Consider the following 21,018-nt stretch of genomic DNA (forward strand, 5'->3'; position numbering starts at 1 on the left):
ATTGAACCATTTTGCATGACAAGTATAGGGTATATTTATATATTATCTATTATAAATATTATATATTATAAATAAATAAATTAAATATTATATTTATATAACATTCACCAAGAAAAGTCTGGAAGGGGCCGGGCACAGTGGCTCACTCCTGTCTGTAATCCCAGCACTCTGGGAGGCTGAGGCGGGCTGATCACCTGAGGTCAGGAGTTTGAGACCAGCCTAGCCAACAGGGTGAGACTCCCATCTCTACTAAAAATACAAAAATTAGTTCAGTGTGGTGGTGGATGCCTGCAGTCCCAGCTACTCAGGAGGCTGAGGCAGGAGAATCGCTTGAACATGGGAAGTGGAGGCTGCAGTGAGCAGAGATCACGCCTTTGCACTCCAGCCTAGGTGAAAGAGTGAGACTCCATCTCAACAACAACAAAAAAAGTCTGGAAGGAAATAAAATATTGGTGTGGCTAAATAAGTTAAGCAAGAACTAGTAGTAAGAAAATTTCAAGAGAACTAATAGTTAAGTGGCTAAAAAAGAAGAAGAAAAAGAACAAACTACTTTTAGTTAGCAAGAAAGGCAAGTGTTCCTCATGTGACCATAGTGAAATGTATCTTGAGATGAATTATATTTACTTTCAATATAAATTTACTTTCTGATGATTAGGTATGTGATACCCTTGGGATAATTTACCTCTGTCATTTTAGTGCCTTGCTTACAGCAAGTAGCTCAATAAATGTTAGCTCTTTTTAACACAACCATAAAATGTACAACAGTCATCTATTGAGCATTTATGGGTAATTTTAAAAAATAACCAGAACAAATACACAAATAAGACAGAAAGGCTTCTATAATGAATTAAGGGCTAAAAGTAAAAACAGAAACACAATTTATTAGATGAAGATTATTTCCTTCTGTAGTTAATAGTCAGACTTAAATCTCTGCCGTGGCAAATTACAGAAGCTTCTATGAGTGGTTATCACAGATTACAGATTTCAGAGCTGAAAGATAAAAAGATTCATATCATGGCAGAGACTTCTATTTGCTTGCTAATATCCAAATCTTTCCTTCCTTCTCAGTAACAAACGCCCATTTTTAAAGAGGGCAGCCATGCATTCAGCTACATTTCCCTGTTTTCTTATAGCCTCAGCCTTGGTTCAGGAATTCTCCTTAAAGGAAGAGGATGCATCTTTCTTCGCCCATGCTTTGCTGCCTAGAACAGGACAGTGATGGTTAGAACTCCGGCAGCTATCTTGGACTTATAAGAACCAGTGCCACAAGAACATCTTAGGGATCACTGATAAAAGAACTGAAAGAAGCTTAAGTCTCTGATGACTTTATAAAGCCACTATACCCATCCTAGAGTGCTATTTCAATTATTATTTTATATAAGAAAGTAAATATTGCATGTTTAAGCCATCTGTGAGTCCGTTTTTGGTTTTTCTTTTTTTGTATTTTGGTGGTGGTGGTGGTGGTAGTCATTTTTCTTTGCAATCAAATGCAATTCTTGAGTACTTACGTTCAGGTAGGTAAATAATTTTTATCTCCTTTTTACAGATGAGACAACTGAGGTCAAGAGAGATAAGATGACTTGCACAATACCAAAATAGTGAAGAGATGGGTCTTGGCTCCTAGCCCAATGTTTTTTCACTAAAAACTGGCTCGTAACACGTTCTAAATGTAAAAAAAAAAAAAAACAAATAAATAAAAAGACACAAAATTACAAAATTTAGACTTTTTACAGTGGTAACGGTACATGATAATGTATGCATTTGTCACATAATGTGAAAAGTGCCAAATTTTTATGATGTGGAAGGAGACTAATTATATCATATTCCAGTAAGGAAGGGAGAAAGATACGTGAAATAAACAGAATCAAAACCAGAATAAACAAAGATGTTGGCCAGGCACGATGGCTCCTGCTTGTAATCCCAGCACTGTGGGAGGACAAGGAGAAGAGATCACATGAGGTCAGGAGTTCAAGATCAGCCTGCCCAATGTGGTGAAACCCCATCTCTACTAAACAAATACAAAAATTAGTCGGGCATAGTGGCAGGTGCCTGTAGTTCCAGCTATTCAAGAGGCTTAGGCACAAGAATCGCTTGAACCTGGGAAGCAGAGGTTGCAGTGAACCGAAATGATGCCACTGCACTCTAGCCTGGGTGACAGAGTGAGACTCTGTCTTGGAAAAAAAAAAAAAGATATTGATTTATTATTCCCAAATTTTACGTATTCCTCCCCTCCTGAATAACTAAGAGGAATTCAGATTAAAAACTTATTTTTGTCAGCAATGAGACTTCAAGATATAGGGCAACTTTTCCTGTTAAATCCCTAACTGGAATTTTTCTTTACTCTTACCACCACTTTAAAAAAATTAACTTTGTTTCTAGTTTGTCACAGAGATCAATAATAAGATGAAATATCTCAAATTCTTTTTTGAAACTCCATAAAATAACATGTAAAACACAAAGCAGCTCATGTGCAAACTCGTTAGTGAACATAAGCAGTTATTTCTAAGTAGTCTGTTAAAAAAAAGCAAATAAAATATTTTCAAATTTTAAGGACACAGGTATTTCTTTTTTTATATATGGTATATTTAACATAAAATAATCTATGCAGGAGAGTAATCATATGCATGTTGTATTTTGGAAAGGTATATGACTTTTATTGACACAACATGGTAAAAAATAAACATGCAAACAGCAGATTAAATCCTAACTTCCCCTATTTACTTGCAAGCTACTTCTTGCCTGAGTCTTGATTTTCCTACCTAGAAAATTGAGCTCAGGCCGGGCGCGGTGGCTCAAGCTTTGGGAGGCCGAGATGGGCGGATCATGAGGTCAGGAGATCGAGACCATCCTAGCTAACACGGTGAAACCCCGTCTCTACTAAAAAAAATACAAAAAACTAGCCGGGCGAGGTGGCGGGCGCCTGTAGTCCCAGCTACTCGGGAGGCTGAGACAGGAGAACGGCGTGAACCCAGGAGGCGGAGCTTGCAGTGAGCTGAGATCCGGCCACTGCACTCCAGCCGGGGCGACAGAGCGAGACACCGTCTCAAAAAAAAAAAAAAAAAGAAAATTGAGCTCATACCTCTTCACAGGTTTGTTGACAGGAGGAAAATAAGAATAAATACAAAGTAGCCAGCACAGTGCACGACAATGGTAATTGCTCAATAAATATTAATGCCTTTCTTGTCTTGAAAAGGAAACATAAAGAAATATGAAAATCTGTCTGTAAACACCCAAAGTGGTAGAACTTAAAAAGCAAGACCAGGTTGGGCGTGGTGGCTCACACCTATAATCCCAGCACTTTAAAAGCCTGAGGCGGGTGGATCACTTGAGCGCAGGAGTTCAAAACAAGCTTGGGCAACATGGTGAAAGCCCGCCTCTACAAAAAAAATCAAAAAATTAGCTGGGTGTGGTGGTGTGCACCTGTAGTCCCAGCTACTCAGGAAGCTGAGATGGGAGGATTGCTTGAGTCCAGGAGATCGAGGCTGCAGTGAGCCATTCATACCACTGTACTCCAGCCTGGATGACAGAGAAAGACCCTGTCTTAAAAAAAAAAAAAAAGTAAAAAAACAAAACAAAAAGCAAGCAAGACCAGTTTGACATACAACTTTAAAAGTCGTTTTAGTTTTTGTTTTTGTTTTTTGAGACAGGGTCTGACTCTATCACCCAGGCTGGAGTGCAGAGGCGCTATCTCGGCTCATTAAAACCTCCACCTGGGTGCGGTGCCTCACGCCTGTAATCCCAGCACTTTGGGAGGCCGAGCTTGGCGGATCACAAGGAGATCAAGACCATCCTGGCTAACATGGTAAAACTCCATCTCCACTAAAAATACAAAAAATTAGCCAGGTGTAGTGGCGGGCGCCTGTAGTCCCAGCTACTAGGGAGGCTGAGGCAGGAGAATCGCCTGAACCTGAGAGGCGGAGCTTGCAATGAGCCGAGATGGCGCCACTGCACTCCAGCCTGGGCGATAGAGGGAGACTCCATCTCAAAAAAATTAAAAAAGTAAAAAAAAACACCTCCACCTCCCAGGCTCAAGCCATCCTTCCACCTCAGCCTCCAGAGTAGCTGGGACTACAGGCACACACCACCACGCCTAGCTAGTTTTTAAAATTTTTGGTAGAGATGGGCTTTCACCATGTTGCCCAGGCTGGTCTCAAACCTGTGAGCCAAGTGATCTGCCCACCTTAGCCTCCCAAAGCCTAGAATTACAGGTGTGAGTCATCATGCCTGGCCTTACAGTCATTTTTGAAAGGCCACATTAGAGCTCTTCTCTGAACACTGCCAGAACCGAAGTCCTGACACAGTTATAGGCCAATGAAAGCAATGCATCCAACATAACTCTTCCTTCTAATCTTAAATCAGAACTGTAGCAAGAGACTCAGGCTTCCTTCTCTAAGGCACTACCTTGTGCTAGGAAATGTGGATTGCTTCTTCTTACTATCAATGTTACAAATCTAACGATAAAACAGGGTAGGGTGAAGAAAAATAAACGGCTTTTGAGTTTCTCCATGGCACCAGTGTCAAGGGCCACAGACAGCCTGGTGCTCACCTCCATTTTCCCTTCAAAAATGAAAGTCAATGGGAAAGTGAGGTTCAAACGAAATATCAAGTGTATGACCAGCTGAGCTGGACTACAGCTTTTCCCTGACCAAGACATTAGTATAGATCTTAGAGCCTCTGTTGTCCACATCTGTAAAAAAGGACACTTACCAAGGAAACTATTTTATCTCCTTTTTTCCAGTCTTAACAATGGTTGGAGTATCCTAGATTATAGGCTTATGAAAAACAGATCTGTATCACTCAATAAACATATTATTAAAATTATAATCTCTTTATTATTTACATATACTGTACTTCAGATAATTAAAATACACTGCCAAAAAAAAAAAAAAAAAAAAAACTCTGCCAAGGCCAGGTGTAGTGGCTCACGCCTGTAATTCCAGCACTTTGGGAGGCCGAGGCAGGCAGATTGCTTGAGCCTAGAAGTTTGAGACCAGCCTCGACAACATGGTGAGGCCTCTTCTCTACAAAAAAAAATACTTAAAAATGAGCAGGGTGTGGTGGCATGCGCCTTTAGTCCTAGCTACTCAGGAGACTGAGGTAGGAGGATCACTTGAGCCTGGCAGTTCCAGGCTGCAGGAAGCCATGATCACACCACTGCACTCTAGCCAGCATAGGCAACAGAGCAAGGCCCTGTCTCAAAAAATAAATAAATAAATAAAAATAAAAAGCTCTGCCAAAAATAAAATCAAGTAACTACTATCTGAACTTCTATTAGGCTGCTTTAGGATTTTAGAATCAGAGAATTCTAAGATCAGAAATAATCTTGGAGATAAAGTAGTCCTCCCTAATCTGCGATTTCACTTTCTGCAGTTTCAATTACCTAAGGTAAAACAAGATATTTTGAAAGATCACATTCATATAACTTTGATTACAGTGTATTATTATTATTTATTCATTTTATTATTATATATGTATAGCAAAAAACATAGCGTATATAAGGTTTGGTACTATCTGTAGTTTCAGGCATCCATTGGGACCCTTGGAACATATCCCTCTAGGACAAAGGAGGACTACTGTAATCTCATTCAGCCCTACTTTTATAAAAGGTTATAAATACAGAAGGAAGTTAACTGACTTTGGCCAAGTTCATTTGGCAGAGCCCATACTAGAATCTGGCCACGAAATTCTAACTAAATATACTTTTCACCACATCATGGTTGTAAAAAAAGTTTTGATTGAAAATAATTAAAATGATTGAAGTTTTTCCTTGAATAAATTATTTGAAATGGTTAGTAGCCTGTTTTTTGTTTTGTTTTTGAGACATAGTTTTGCTCTAGTTGCCCAGGCTGGAGTGCAATAGCACTATCTCGGCTCACTGCAACCTCTGCCTCTCGGGTTCAAGCAGCCTACCTCAGCCTCCTGAGTAGTTGGGATTACAGGTGCCCGCCACCACGTCCGGCTAATTTTTGTATTTTTAGTATAGATGGGGTTTCACCATGTTGGCCAGGTTGGTCTCGAACTCCTGGACTCAAGTGATCCACCTGCCTCAGCCTCCCAAAGTGCTGGGATTACAGACATTAGCCACCATGCCTGGCCTAAAGGATTATTTTCAATACATTTTTAAATCCTGCACTTGATTCTGCCAGCAACCCAGTACTCAAAAAGGTATTTTGTAGACCCCAGCCTTCAAAAGGGTCCTTAGAAAGTGGAAAGCAATTTCAATACTATTCTAAGTAAGGCAAAATTAGTTTAGTATGTGTTCAGAGATTCATAACATATCCCAAAACAGACATCTGAATTGATGTTATTGATATTAGTGCCCATAATTAATAGTGTTTTGAAAAGTACCCTAATTGTCTTAATTGTGCATTTTATCTCAACTGTTTTTCACAGAGCACAAACCAACTTGGCAAAAAGCATGCTGAAAGGATATATACAAAATGTGTGATATGAACAATATGTACGTACCTTGGGATAGCAAAGAAAGGTAAACACAACACAGACAGATTCGACTCTTAGAAGATGGGTCGGCCAGGCACGGTGGCTCACGTCTGGTAATCCCAGCACTCTGGAAGGCCAAGGCGGGTGGATCACCTGAGGTCAGGAGTTCGAGACCAGCCTGGCCAACACGGTGAAACCCCGTCTCTAATAAAAATACAAAAAATTAGCTGGCTGTGGTGGTGGGTCCCTGTAATCCCAGCTACTTGATGGTCTGAGGCAGAAGAATCCCTTTAATCCGGGAGGTGGAGGTTGCAGTGAGCCGAGATTGGGCCATCGCACTCCAGCCTGGATGACAGAGTGAGACTCCGTCTCAAAAAAAAAAAAAAAAGAAAAAAAGAAAAAAAAAAAAATGGGTAAAATTTGGATAGACAGAGAAGGGCATGAGTAAACACATGGAGACAGAAATAATTTTTTGACTCCTTTAAATTTCTAAAATTGTCTAGTTAAAAAAAAAAAAAAAAAAATTGACCCCCTGCTACAAAGGTAGATGAGATCACGGAGAGCCTGAAGACCATGATGAGAAATAGAAGCTTTCATGTTCATCCTAATTATGACAGTGATATTATTTGAGATTTCATTTCTAATTCTAAATTTCCAAAATTTTAATTTTTGACCCTATTAGCTCAGGAAGATTTGTGGAAATATTAGTTCAACATTTGTTGAACTTATTCAAGTTTCAAAAAACAAGAACATTCCTTAAAGTATCTCTCTCATCAATTCTTTAAACTTTCCCATAGGGAAAGTCCACAATCTCCCTCAAACAAAATTCACTATCAGAAATATTTGCATTTAACCTGCCCCTAGTTTTAAACCAAGGTAATAACTTGTAGTGTTCATACTCGTCCATGAATTTAACAGAGCCTTAGTAGCAGACTTAGATGGTAGCACTAGCTTGTTCAATTGCATAAAATGTACATTATTCAATTTAGGAGTTTAGTGGACACAGAATTTCAAGAGGTTCTGTCTCTCAAAAATCATAATGGTTCCCGTTCATTTTCATTCCCTCATATTCTCTCTCTCTCTCCCTCTTTCCCTCTCTCTCCTAGCCATTTGATACTGTAAAATAATTGTCATCTGCGACCGTTGCAAACATCAACCACAGTAACCACATTTGCTGAGTTACCACTTAGCAGGTGCAAAAAGGAAGTACTCTATTTCTCATCTCCTAAAACCAAAAGGGTTCATCTCCTAATTTGTCACTTAAGGGAAAAGGATATCATGACTGATACTAACTTTCTCCTAAGTGTCAGAGGTTGCCGGCTTAACCAGACCGGAGAAGAGCAGGATCCCCGGGCCTAGCTTTGCTCAGCGGCGCAGGGAAGCATCGCCTGGAATTGGTGGGTGTCCCTCCTCACTAGTGGGCACCCGCTCACCCATCGACCTGCCCAGACCCGACGGGACCCCGCCAGGGTCTCGGCTTGGCCCCTACCCTCTCCTGCTCCCCGCCAGGAGCCAGCCACCCTCCTCGACCCCGAAGAAAGCTCGCGTGCCCTGCTGCGAGTGGAGTAGAAGGAACCCAGCGCCTCCGGCTGGCGCTGGGAGCCCCCTCCCCGCCGCTGCCCCGCCCACTGCACGGCCCCCGCCACCCTCACTGCTCTGGCAAGGCAGGCGAAGACCTGAGCCTTATCTCCGGACCCCCCCCACCTCCCAATCTCCCGCCGCGCTGCTCCGCACCGACCGCGCGGCTACCGGCCTTACCTGGCCGGATCTCGGTGAGCGAGGCTGCGCCTGGGGCTTGCGTCCAGCGCACAAACCTGTTCTCCAGCCCCCAGCCCACCGCTCCGCTCTGCCCCTCCTCCCGCCGCGCGTGCCCGCCTCTTGGCTGCCATGGCGACAGTTTCCACACCCTGCGGCCGCTGATTGGTCCGGTTCGGGATTGCTGACGACGCCGATTGGCGGGAGCAGGGACACGGCCGCTCCGTGGAGCCTGGAGGCGGGCGGTGGGGGAGCGCCGAAGCTATGGAGCCTGCGGGGAGGCTGAGCCAGGAGGGACGTGGCGCTCTGAGATGCGGGCTCGGGAGGCCGCGCCTCTTCCTTCCCTAGCTTTCCCGGAGAAGCCTGTGGAGCAGGACTTGGGCGGGTGAGGTGCCGTCCCGAGACCCGGGCAGAGCCCCAGGGATCGCCTCTCCCTTGGCCGCTGGCCTGCGCCTGCAGCGCCCACGCGGGTCAGAGAATGGCTGTCAGGCCCATTCTCGCCCACAGGCCTCGCTCGGCTCTGACACCCCGGTCCTCCGCCTAGGCGGGAATCTTACCGGCATTTGTAACCGCACCCACCCCCGTTATGCTGGGCCCTCGGTCACTGTGGTTTAACTGTTATTTACCCCACATTTTCTCTCGTGGATTCGCAGACAGCGCTTTCCTCTGCATCCTCCCCCAGAGAACAGACATCTACTCCAACCCCCTCATTTTAAAGATGGGGAAACTGAGGCTCAAAGATGCACATGGGTAGCTTGAGGTTTCCAGAAGCTTTTGGAGCCACAGGCTGTTTACGAAGTTTCATTCTGCCAATTAGTTTTTTTCACCTGAAAAATTGGTATCATATACCTTAGGGTTATTCATGAAGACTGAATGAGATAACATTGCCAGGAAAACAGTATAGGCCAGGCATGGTGACTCACCCTGTAATCCCAGCACTTTGGGAGGCCAAGGCAGCAGGATGGCTTGAGCTCAAAAATTTGAGACCAATCTGGACAACAGTGAGATCCCATCTCTACAATAATATTTTTTTCTTTTTTATCTTTACCACAATGATGTTTCAGTCTGAAGGAAATATTTAAAAATTTGCCAGGCGCTGTGTCACACATCTGTACTACTCAGGAGATGGAGGCGGGAGGATCACTTGAGCTCAGAAGGCCGAAGGTGCAGTGAACCACGATCATTGTGCCACAGAGTGAGACCCTGTCTCAAACAAACAAAAAACACACATACACAGTACAGAATCTGCCACATAGTGTGTTAGCAATGAAAGCTTCTGTTATCTGGAAGTATTACCAGGAAGATTGCCTCTGTTGCAAACTGGACTCTGTGTGCCTCTAACTGTATGATTTGCGAGTTATTTAAGTGCTCTGTGCCTCCATGTCCTTGTCTGTAAAATGAAGATAATAATAGTACCCTCCTGCTTACAGCATAGCAAATTAATTTAAACAGTGACCGGCACATTGTAAATTTTCAATAAATGTTAATTAACTATTCTCAGATTAGTGGCTGAGCTGGGACTATAACTTAGGTCTCTGGATTTCAACCCAATCGTATTTATTTATTTATTTAGAGACAGGGTCTCCCTCTGTTGCCCAGGCTGGAGTGGAGTGGCACAATCTCAGCTCACTGCAGCCTCAACCTCGCAGGCTCAAGCAATCCTCCCACCTCAGCCTCCCAAATAGCTGGGACTACAAGCGCACACCACCACGCCTAGCTAATTTTTTGGCATTTTTTGTAGAAATGGATTTTTGCCATGTTTTCCAGGCTGGTCTCAAAGTCCTGGACTCAAGTGATCTGCCCGCCTCAGCCTCCCAAAGATTAGAGGCGTGAACCACCACACCTGGCCTCAATTATCTTTACTAACACTTCTCATCCATATACATAGATCAGTACCTCAAGGTTAAGCTCCTTTTTGAGGTTCAGGAGAAGAGGACCCTTGTCCATTTTGTTTATCCTTTTTGAAGTTCAGGAGAAGACTACACTTGTCCATTTTATTTAAATCAAGATCTTAATCTATCTGCCTTATCATCATGAAAGTCCAAGAATGTTGTGGCACTACCTCAGCTGAAGGGTTAAGCGCAAAGGCAAATGTAAGGAAATAGTCATATTTGGCTCTATTGGATAAATTGAAGAGTAAAGGCACTAGAGAAGAAAGGATATTCAGGAGGATATTCAGGTTAGTGGTATAGGAAAACTAAATTTCAATTTGAAAAACATGGGAAATTTTATTATCTAGGTATTGGTTATATATAATTAGTACCCATTGGTGGTGTCAGATCGGAAGACCATACCACATCCTAACACTACAAAACACTAGAACTAGACTGTAAACACATTGAAGGCAGGAACTATCTTGTGCATGTTTATTAGCTATTATCTAGCACAGATGAACACACAGTGCCTGAATTAGGCGTTAAAACTTAGGATAGGCCAGGCAGGTAGGTGGCTCACACCTGTAATCCCAACACTTTGGGAGGCTGAGGTGGGCAGATCACTTGAGGTCAGGAGTTTGAGACCAGCCTGGCCAACATGGTAAAACTTTCCTGTCTCTACTAAAAATACTAACATGGTGAAACCCTGTCTCTGCTAAAAATAGCTAAGTGTGGTGGTGCACGCTTGTAATCCCAGCTACTTGAGAGGCTAAGGCAGGAAGATCACTTGAATCAAGGAGGTGGAGGTTGCAATGAGCCGAGATTGCACCACTGCACTCCAGCCTGAACAACAGAGCAAGACCCTGTCTCAAAAAAAAAAAAAAGACCTGTGTTGGGCCCAGTGGTATACACCTGTAGTCTCAGATACTCAGGAGGCTGAGGCAGGAGAATAGCTGGAAACCAGTTCTGGGCTGTAGTGTGCTATAACAACTGTGGGTGTCTGCACTGTTTGACATTAATGGGGTGAACTTGGCTGGGCACAGTGGCTCACACGTGTAATCCCAGCACTTTGTGAGGCCGAAGCCGGCAGATCATCTGAGGTCAGGAGTTCAAGACCAGCCTGACCAACATGGCGAAACTCCATCTCTACTAAAAATACAAAAATTAGCCAGGCATGGTGGCGCACACCTGTAGTCCCAGCTACTCAAGAGGCTAAGGCAGGAGTATGGCTTGAACCTGGGAGGCAGAGGTTGCGGTGAGCACTGTTGAGATTGCACTGTTGCACTCCAGCCTGGGTGATAAGAGTGAAACTCTGCCTCAAAACAAACAAACAAACAAAAAAGTGTGAACTCCTAGGAGCAGAAGACTGATGCAGAGCAGGAAAGCCCCAAAATTGAGGGTTCTTGGCTTTACCCAGGAAAGAATTCAAGGGTGAGCTGGTGGTGTTAAACAGCAACTTTTATTGAAGCAGCAGTACACAGCAGCAGCAGAGGTACTACTCCTTGCAGAGTAGGGCTGCCCTGTAGGCAGTGTGCCCAGAGCAGCAACTCAGAGGCAGTTCTGCATTTCTATTTATACTGATTTTATTTTATTTTTATTTTTATTTATTATTTATTTTTTATTTATTTATTGAGACAGAGTCTCACTTTGTCACCCAGGCTGGAGTGCAGTGGTACAGTCTCAGCTCACTACAACCTCCACCTCCCGGGTTCAAGCGATTCTCCTGCTTCAGCATCCTGAGTAGCTGGGATTACAGGCACCCACCACCATGCCCGGATAATTTTTGTATTTTCAGTAGAGACGGGGTTTCACCATGTTGGTCAGGCTGGTCTCAAACTCCTGACCTCAAGCAATCCACCCACCTCGGCCTCCCAAAGTGCTGGGATTCTAGGCATGAGCCACTGCATCTCGCCCTATACCCACTTTTAACTATTTGCAACTTAATGGGCAGTTTATGCAGAAATTTCTAGAATGAGGGTGGTATCCTCCAGGTTGTCAGGTCATTGCCACAGAAAGGGGCCATAACTTCAGGATGTTGCCATGGCAATGGTAAGCTGACATGGCACACTGGTGGGCATGTCTTATAGGGAGGTGATTCTGCTCCAAACCTGTTTCAGCTAGTCCTCAATTTGGTCCGGTGTCCAAGCTCTGCCTCCAGAGTTGAGTTCTGCCTCCTGCCTCAGTACCACAGGTTGTCTAAGGAGGTGTAAACAGGTCCAGGTTGGAAACAGAGCAGGTCAGAAACTCCTTTGCTGATCAGTAGTGGGATCACACCTGTGAACAGCCACTGTGTTTCGGCCTGGGCAACATAGCAAGACCCTGTCTTGCCTAAAACAGTTCATTTGTGTGCACAATTAGAAAAAGCTGCTTTTAGAACCAGATAAATTGAATGGGAGACCTTCTTTATGTTTGTCCTGGTTTTAGTCAACTAAAACCCTTTTTTCCCCCTTTTCTTTTAGAGATAGGGTCTCACTGTGTTGCCCAGTTAGTCTCGGACTCCTGGCATCAAGCAGTCCTCCCAACTCAGCCTCCCAAAATGCTGGGATTACAGGCATGAGTCACTGCACCTGGCCTACGCCTGTCTCTACAAAAAGAACTTTTTTTAAAAAATTAGCTGGGAAAGAATCCACAGACCCTTTGAAAGATGCAGCAGGCTGCAGCCTACTCTGTGAGACAGGTGAAAAACTGTAAGTTCCCAGAGTGTGAGAAGGGGAGAGTCTTCCTCCAAGCACACATTCCTACCAGGGAATCTGAAAATCTAGTCCACAGGAGAAGGCTTCAACCCTACCCAGAGCTGGAATGGATTTAGGGAGTGGCGTGAAATAAATAAACGTAGAAGCAGTAGTGGGAAGTGCCTTGTAGGCATTCCCAGTCTCCACCATGAAAGGGGGGAAGCCATTCCTGACTGTATCTTACAGGGGCCCTCGGGGAAGTCAAACTCAGGGAGGGGTCACAGGGTGAAAGAAGCTCCCAACTGAATTATATGATATAATCTGGAGTGGGGGTGAACTCCTTGAGCAGAAACCAGGGGGCAAGCGAGAAGTGTGCAGGAGACACAAGCATATGTGCTGGGTGCTCAGCCTTACCAGCAGATAGGAAAGGGCATGACCTGAAAGCTGTGGTTTCAGGTCACAGTGTGCACAGACTGCCTGGATCTAAACTCAGTGCTGTTAGCAGGGCACTGAGGGAGCAAGACCAGCCTTGCCAACTGCATGGGAGCTGGGTGAGGCTTGCTGCTGCCTGCTACTCCCCACTCCCTTTGTGAACTCATGTGTGGCAGAGGCAGTTATACTCCCTTCTGGAACAAATGGAAACACATCCCACAACACTGCCAAAAGCAATCTACAGATTCCATACAATTCCCATCAAAATACCATCATCATTCTTCACAGAACTGGAGAAAACAATCCTAAAATTCGTATGGAACAAGAAAAGAGCCGCATAGCCAAAGCAAAACTAAGCAAAAAGAACAAATCTGGAGGCATCACATTACCCAACTTCAAACTGTACTACAAGACTACAGTTACCATGGTGGCCTTCGCCTGTAATCCCAGCACTTTGGGAAGCCAAGGCGGGTGGATCCCCTGAGGTCAGGAGTTTGAGACCAGCCTGGCCAACATGGTGAAACCCTGTCTCTACTAAAAATACAAAAGTTAGCCAGGTGTGGTGGCAGGTGCCTGTAATCCCAGCTACTTGAGAGGCTAAGGCAGGAGAATCGTTTGAACCCAGGAGGCAGAGGTTGCAGTGAGCTGAGATTGTGCCATTGCACTCTAGCCTGGGGGACAAGAGTGAGACTTTGTCTCAAAAAAAAAAAAAAGACTATAGTTACCAAAACAGTATGGTACTGATATAAAAATAGGAACATAGACCAGTGGAATAGAATAGAGAAAAATGGCCAGCCATAATGGCTCACACCTGTAATTCTAGCAGTTTGGGAGGCTGAGGCTGGTGGATCACTTGAGGCCAGGAGGTCAAGACCAGCCTGGCCAACATGGTGAAACCCTATCTCTACTAAAAGTACAAAAATTAGCCAGGTGTGGTGGTGGATGCCTGTACTCCCAGCTACTGGGGAGGCTGTGGTGGGAGAATTGCTTGAACCTGAGAGGCAGAGGTTGCAGTGAGCTGAGATCACACCACTGCACTCCAGCCTGGGTGACAGAGTGAGACCCTGCCTCAAAAAAAAAAAAAAAGAAAAAAAAGTCAAAAAACAATAGATGTTGGCATGGATGTGGTGAAAAGGGAACACTTTTACACTGCTGTTGGGAATGTAAATTAGTACAACCTCTGTGGAAAACAGTATGGAGATTCCTCAAATAACTGAAAGCAGAACTACCATTCAATTCAGCAATCCCACTATTGGGTATCTACCCGAAGGGAAAGAAGTCATCATATGAAAAAGATACTTGCACATGCATGTTTACAGCAGCACAATTCTCAAGTGCAAAGACATGGAATGAACCTAAGTGCCCAGCAACCAACAAGTACGTAAAGAAAATGTGTTATATATACATTATGGAACACTACTGATTCATAAAACAGAACAAAATAATGTATTTGCACCATCTTGGATGGAGCTAGAGGCCATTATTCCAAGTGAAGTAACTCAGGAATGGAAAACCAATTATCATATGTTCTCACTTATAAGTGGGAGCTAAGCTATGAGGACACAAAAGTAGAATGATGTAATAGACTTTGGGGACTCAGAAGGAAAGGCTGGGAGAAGGGTGAGGAATAAAGACTACATATTGGGTACAATGTATACTGCTGGAGGACCGGGTACACTGAGATCTCAGAAATTACCACGGAAGAACTTATCCATGTAACCAAAACCTACCTGCAGCCCGAAAACTATTGAAATAAAACATTTTCAAAGATAAAAAAATGGCCAGGCACAGTGGCTCATGCCTATAATCCCAGCACTTTGGGAGGCCAAGGCAGGCAGATCACCTGAGGTCAGGAATTCAAGACCAGCCTGGCCAACATGGTGAAACCCTGTCTCTACTTCAAATACAAAAAAATTAGCTGGGCATGGTAGTGCACACCTGTAGCCCCAGCTATTTGGGAGGCTGAGGCAGGAGAATCGCTTGAACACGGGAGGCTGAGGTTGCAGTGAGCCGAGATCATGCCACTGCACACTCCAGCCTGGGCAATAGAGTGAGACTCTGTCAAAAAAAAAAAAAAAAAAAAAAGGAAGGGAAGGGGAGGGGAGGGGAGGGGAGGAAAGGAAAGGAAAGAAAGAAAAGAAAAAGAAATACCACCTTGCAGAATAAATAAAACCCCAGCGTTGAAAGTCTTGCTGCTACGAACAACGGATGCTTTGGAAGCACCACCCTTTGTGCTTTGTTGGGGGAAACCAGTTATGTGGAAGCACTTGTGGATACTCAAGAGTGTGCATGGGAAGGAACGAGTGTAACATGGGCAGGGCAGGGACCAGTGGACTTTTTGTAAGCTTTCAGCTCAATAAAATGAACCTATGTGGCAAAATAATAACAATAAGTAAAGCTAAAACTTGAAGGTTTAGCACTGACAGAGAATCTCCTGGTGGGAAAGAGGTCTAAAGAACATGGGTCGGACTCGGTGGCTCACACCTGTAATCCCAGCACTTTGGGAGGTGGAGGCAGGTGGATCAGTTGAGGTCAGGAGTTTGAAAGCAGCCTGACCAACATGGTGAAACCCCATTTCTACTAAAAATACAAAAAAAAAATTATTGGGATGTGGTGGTGCATGTCCATAATCCCAACTACTCAGGAGGCTAAGGCAGGAGACTCGCTTGAACTCAGGACATGGAAGTTTCAGTGAGCCAAGATCATGCCATTGCACTCCAGCCTGGATAAGAGAGCGAGATTCTGTCTCAAAAAAAAGCAGCAACAACAACAAAACCATAGTCACTACCTTGTATGTTCCAACTGTTCTATAATACTAATTAAGACAAAAAAAAAACATAGTCACTACCTTGGACAAGGGAAAATACATAAGCTTCAGCATGAGAATTGGACCCCAACCCTGGCTCTACTGCTTATTACATGTGCCTGGTTTTGAGTTAGTTCCCTAACTCTAGGCCAGGTGCATTTTTTAGCAGAGTAGTTGTTCAAGACTGGAAAGAGTGAATCTAGGCGGTAAAGTGGTAAAGAGTTGGAGACCAGCCTGGCCAACATGGTGAAACCCGGTCTCTACTAAAAACACAAAAGTTAGCCGGGCGTGGTGGTGAGCACCTGTAGTCCCAGCTATTCAGGAGGCTGAGACAGGAGAATTGCTTGAACACGGGAGGCAGAGGTTTCAGTGAGCCGAGATCGCCCCACTACATTCCAACCTGGGCCACAAGAGCAAACAAAACAAAGAAACACCAAAACAGAACAAAACAAAGAAACACCAAAAATAAAAAATAAAAAACCCAAAATAAATAAATAAATAAATAAATAAATAAATAAATAAATAAATAAATAAATAAAAAGTCCTAGTGAGCAGATGTCCAGTAGCTTTTATTTCTGTTCCCCACCTCGCCCCTACTTCTGCCCTGTTACCTTGGAAATCCTGTCTGATTACTGCTACCTCTGCCTTCAAGTTGTCTCTTGCTCAGCTTGGTGTAAGTAATTGATTCCTTGATTTCCTTGATTTCAAGAGATTTCTTGATTTCCTTTGGCTCAGCTGAGAAACTCAAAATGTGTTTGCTGGAGGCCAGAAGAAAATAAAAGTGAAACAACCTCAGAGAACCAGCTGACGCGAACCCTGACCCGTATTACATCTCTTGCTACTTACTCCAGGGTGAAAACAACGGTTTCGAGGAGATTCTGGTTTTCTAAGACTTCAGTTCCCTTCTTACTTCCTCTTTTAGGACCCTGCAGAACATCAACTGGCCAATTACTTACAAAATCAAATTCTTCATTGTGTTAAGAAAAGGGAAGAGGGGCTGAGTGCGGTGGCTCATGCCTGTAATCCCAGCACTTTAGAAGGCCTGAGGCGGGCAGATCAAGACCAGGCTGGCCAGCATGGTGAAACTGCGTCTCTACTAAAAATACAAAGATTAGGCCGGGCGCGGTGGCTCAAGCCTGTAATCCCAGCACTTTGGGAGGCCGAGACGGGCGGATCACGAGGTCAGGAGATCGAGACCATCCTGGCTAACACGGTGAAACCCCGTCTCTACTAAAAATACAAAAAACTAGCCGGGCGAGGTGGCGGGCGCCTGTAGTCCCAGCTACTCCGGAGGCTGAGGCAGGAGAATGGCGTAAACCCGGGAGGCGGAGCTTGCAGTGAGCTGAGATCTGGCCACTGCACTCTAGCTTGGGCGACAGAGCCAGACTCCGTCTCAAAAAAAATAAAAAATATAAAATATAAAAAAATAAAAAAAATACAAAGATTAGCCGGACATGGTGGCACATGCCTGTAATCCCAGCCACTCGGGAGGCTGAAGCAGGAGAATCACTTGAACCCAGAAGGCAGAGATTGCAGTGAGCCAAAATCACATCACTGCACTCCAGCTTGGGTGACAGAGTGAGATTCCATCTCAAAAAATAAAAATAAAAAAAGGTAAGAGGGAGGGAGAATACTTACTTCCAAGAGATAGTAAGTAGTCAGAACCTAGAAAACTCAGGGTAAACTTTTCTGGGGAGCTAAGACTTACTGTTGTTGTTTTTATTAAGGTCAAGATCAGGGATGAGCAAACAATGGCCCTTGGGTCAAATCAACCCATTACTTGCCGTTACTTGTTTTTGTTGACAGTCTTATTAGAACACAGCAAATTTCAACATCTGTCCGTCTTCTGTATGTGTTATCTATCGTCTCAGGCTGTTTTTGTACTACAATGGCAGAGTTAAATAGTTGTGACAGAAACTGTATGGTTCTTGGCCCTTTACAGAAAAAAAAAAAAAAAAAAAAAAAAATTACTAACCTCTGGACTAGATAATTCACCCAGAATCATATTTTCAGTATTCTCAGTGCAGAAATTCTTTACCTTCATCAAATCCACTAATGCATGGCTTCTCAATCTTTAATGTGCATCAGCAGGAACGTATTAAAATGTAAATTCTAGCCAGAGGTCTGATATTGAACACCTGTAGTCCCAGCTACTTGGGAGGCTGAGGCAGGATGATCACTTGCTTGAGCCCAGAAGTTCAAGGTTACAGTGAGCTATGATCACACCAGGGCACTCCAGCCTGAGTGACACAGACTGAGACACTGTCTCTAAAAAAACAAAACAAAATGTTTTAAAATGTAACCGGACATGGTGGCTCAGGCCTATAATCCCAGCATTGTGTGAGGCTGAGGTAGGTGGATCTCTTAAGCCCAGGAGTTTGACACCAGCCTGAGGAATACAGCAAAACTCGTCTCTACTGAAAGTACAAAAAATTAGCCAGCAGTGGTGGCAGACGTCTGTAGTCCCAGCTACTTGGGAGGCTAAGGTGGGAGAATCACCTGAGCCTGGGAAGGCGAGGCTGCAGTGAGCTGTGATGGCACCACTGCACTCCAGCCTGGGTGATAGGAGTGAGACCTGGTCTCCAAAAAATAAAAAAAATCCAAAGTCTGATTCAGTAGATCTGCAAGGAAGCCTGAAATTCTGTTTTCTGACAACCTCTAAGGGGTACCAATAAGGCTGTTTCCTGGATCCACTTGATCCCATCAATTATCTCATCATTCCTGCCCCCGCCTCCATTACCCAGCTTAATTACTCTGGTTAATCAGTAAAATCACTCCCATACAAATATCAACTTCCTTGCCTTTCTTTCCCTCTGCTGCTCTCACCTGACAGAAACCCAACCTTGGATGAACCCAACATATACCTTCTTCTTGTCTGTGCCATGCAGCTCTACATTGCAGGAGAAAAATCACTGGACCTATGTCTCCAAATTCACGGTCATCAATCTCAGACAGACCCTAAGTACTGCCCAGCAACTTTCCACTTTCTCCGACACCCATAATGACCATTCCATACCTTTCCTTGCTCCTCAAACCTCCCATTCTTCCTTCACACTCATTTCAGAGGTGATCCTGAGTCAGCTTTGTTGAGAACCTCTTTGTATCAGTTAAGGAACTCCTGTTTTAAAGCAGGATTTCTCAACACTAATGACATTTGAGGCCGAGTAAGTCTTTGTTGTGGGGAGTTGTTCTGTGCGTTACAGGATGTTAGCAGAATCCCTGGTCTCTACTCACTAGATGCCACTAACATTCACTGCCAGTTGTCAACCAAAAATATCTCCAGACATTGCCAGAGATCCATTGAAGAGTACAATCTCCCCTGGCTGAGAACCAATGGTTTAAATAAACAGAAACCAACCCCAGCTGGAGATTTATTGAGAGGCTAATGGAGTAACTCATAGATAGACCTTGAGTAGGATACAAATCCTAGGGGCTGGAGATCTTCAGCCTTCTTTCTGGAAGGTGTCATTAGGTTAGTTCCTTCTGTCTTTGGGTATTCCTGATTAAGTTTCAAATTCTCAGTAGGAAGAATCTAAGTCCTGTTTGGGTCAGGTATTCACTCCTATAGCCTGGAGAATAGAGTCTGTGACTAGAATAAACCTAGGAAGAGGTATTCAACAGGAAAAAAGTAATAGCCACCATACTTCCTTTGTATTATGTATCTATATTCTGTTAAAGTGACATAAAATTGGCTACAAATACTTCAATAAATTGGAGTTTATTTTTCTATGATACAGAAATACATCTGTCGGAGGCAGTTTTTGCCCTGTGTTCAGCTGCTAAGTAATATCATCATAGCCTCTCTGCATTCCTCAGCTCTGACTTTTCATCTTCAAGCTTATTGCCTGAGGTTGAAAGACAGCTAGCATACTTCCTGACATCATGAGTCATGACCACATTCAGAAATAGGAAACAGGCTGGGCATGGTGACTTACATCTGTAATTCCCATGCTTTGAGAGGCCAAAGTGGGAAAACCACTTGAGGCCAAGAGTTCGAAACCAGCCTGAGCAACATAGCAAGACCCCATCTCTACAAAAAGAAAAAGAAAAAGAAAAAAATTAGCTGGGCATAACGACACTTTGAGACCCCATCTCTACCAAAAAAATAAATTAAATGCAGAAATGAGCCGGGTGTGGTGGTGTGCACTTGTAGTCCTAGTAAGGAAACTGAGGTGGGAAGATTGCTTGAGCCCAGGGGCTCAAGGTTACAGTGAGCTATGATTGGCCACTGACCTCTGGACTGGGTGAGAAAGTGAGAACCCATCTGTATAAGAAAAAAAAAAAAAGTGAGGCGGGGCCAGGCACAGTGTCTCACACATGTAATCCCAGCACTTTGGGAGGCCAAGGTGGGCAGATCACCTGAGGTCAGGAGTTCGAGACCAGCCTGGCCAATATGGTGAAACCTATCTCTACTAAAAATACAAAATAAGCTGGGCACGGTGGTGGGCGCCCCAGCTACTCGGAAGGCTGAGGCAGGAGAATCACTTGACTCTGTCTCAAAACAAAGAAAAAAAGAAAAGAAAAGAAATTGAAACACTTGGGATAGGGGATGGGGGGATGCGAGGAGGCAGCAAAAGAACCTTTTATGTAAGAAGTTCCCTCTCCTTTTGTTAGTAAAGGAAAAACTGTCACAGAGCCACCCCCACACACCACCCCATTCCCACCCACCAGCTCCAGCAAACAAGCCTTAAAGTTCCATTGACTAGAAATAGGTTATATGACCATTCTCCTGGTACAAGGTATGATAGGAAAGTTAGCATCTGGCAAAGAAAGAGGAATGCAGTCATCATGACTGGCTTACACCAATTACAACAACTCCCCTAAGTATGGACACACTGCTACCCCCACAGCAAATTGTGGGTTCTACTAACGAGGAAGAAGAGGGTCTGGCTGTTAGGCAATCGTGCAGTTTTAGCCACGTCTTCCCGACATAAAATCCCCAAACACTCATGATTCTGTACCCATGTCCTCTTTCTTTCCTTCTGTAACAACAAAAGGCAGTCCCTTTACCTATACTCTGAATTCCATTCCCCTCACC

The 21,018-nt window shown here is 44.1% G+C and overlaps 1 protein-coding gene across 17 annotated transcripts in view; it reads right to left on the reverse strand.

The window, feature by feature from the left end:
• NUCB2 (nucleobindin 2) overlaps positions 1-16,737 on the reverse strand; it is a 65,204-nt gene extending 48,467 nt beyond the window's left edge. For 4 of the 17 annotated variants that reach the window (XM_023230791.2, XM_023230796.2, XM_023230802.2 and 1 more), the window contains exons 1-3: positions 8,200-8,292; positions 6,469-6,645; positions 1,509-1,663 (exon numbers count right to left, since the gene is read on the reverse strand). The gene's annotated coding sequence lies outside the window, so the exon portion shown is untranslated. Of the gene's footprint in view, positions 1-1,508; positions 1,664-6,468; positions 6,646-7,930; positions 8,057-8,199; positions 8,345-16,591 lie in introns of those variants that run through there. The other 13 variants (XM_023230793.2, XM_023230798.2, XM_023230797.2 and 10 more) reach the window with 8 other exon arrangements.
• Between the last annotated feature and the right edge of the window lie 4,281 nt (positions 16,738-21,018).

This window comes from Piliocolobus tephrosceles, chromosome 13 (assembly GCF_002776525.5).
Source record: "Piliocolobus tephrosceles isolate RC106 chromosome 13, ASM277652v3, whole genome shotgun sequence".
Taxonomy (NCBI): Eukaryota; Metazoa; Chordata; class Mammalia; order Primates; family Cercopithecidae; genus Piliocolobus; species Piliocolobus tephrosceles.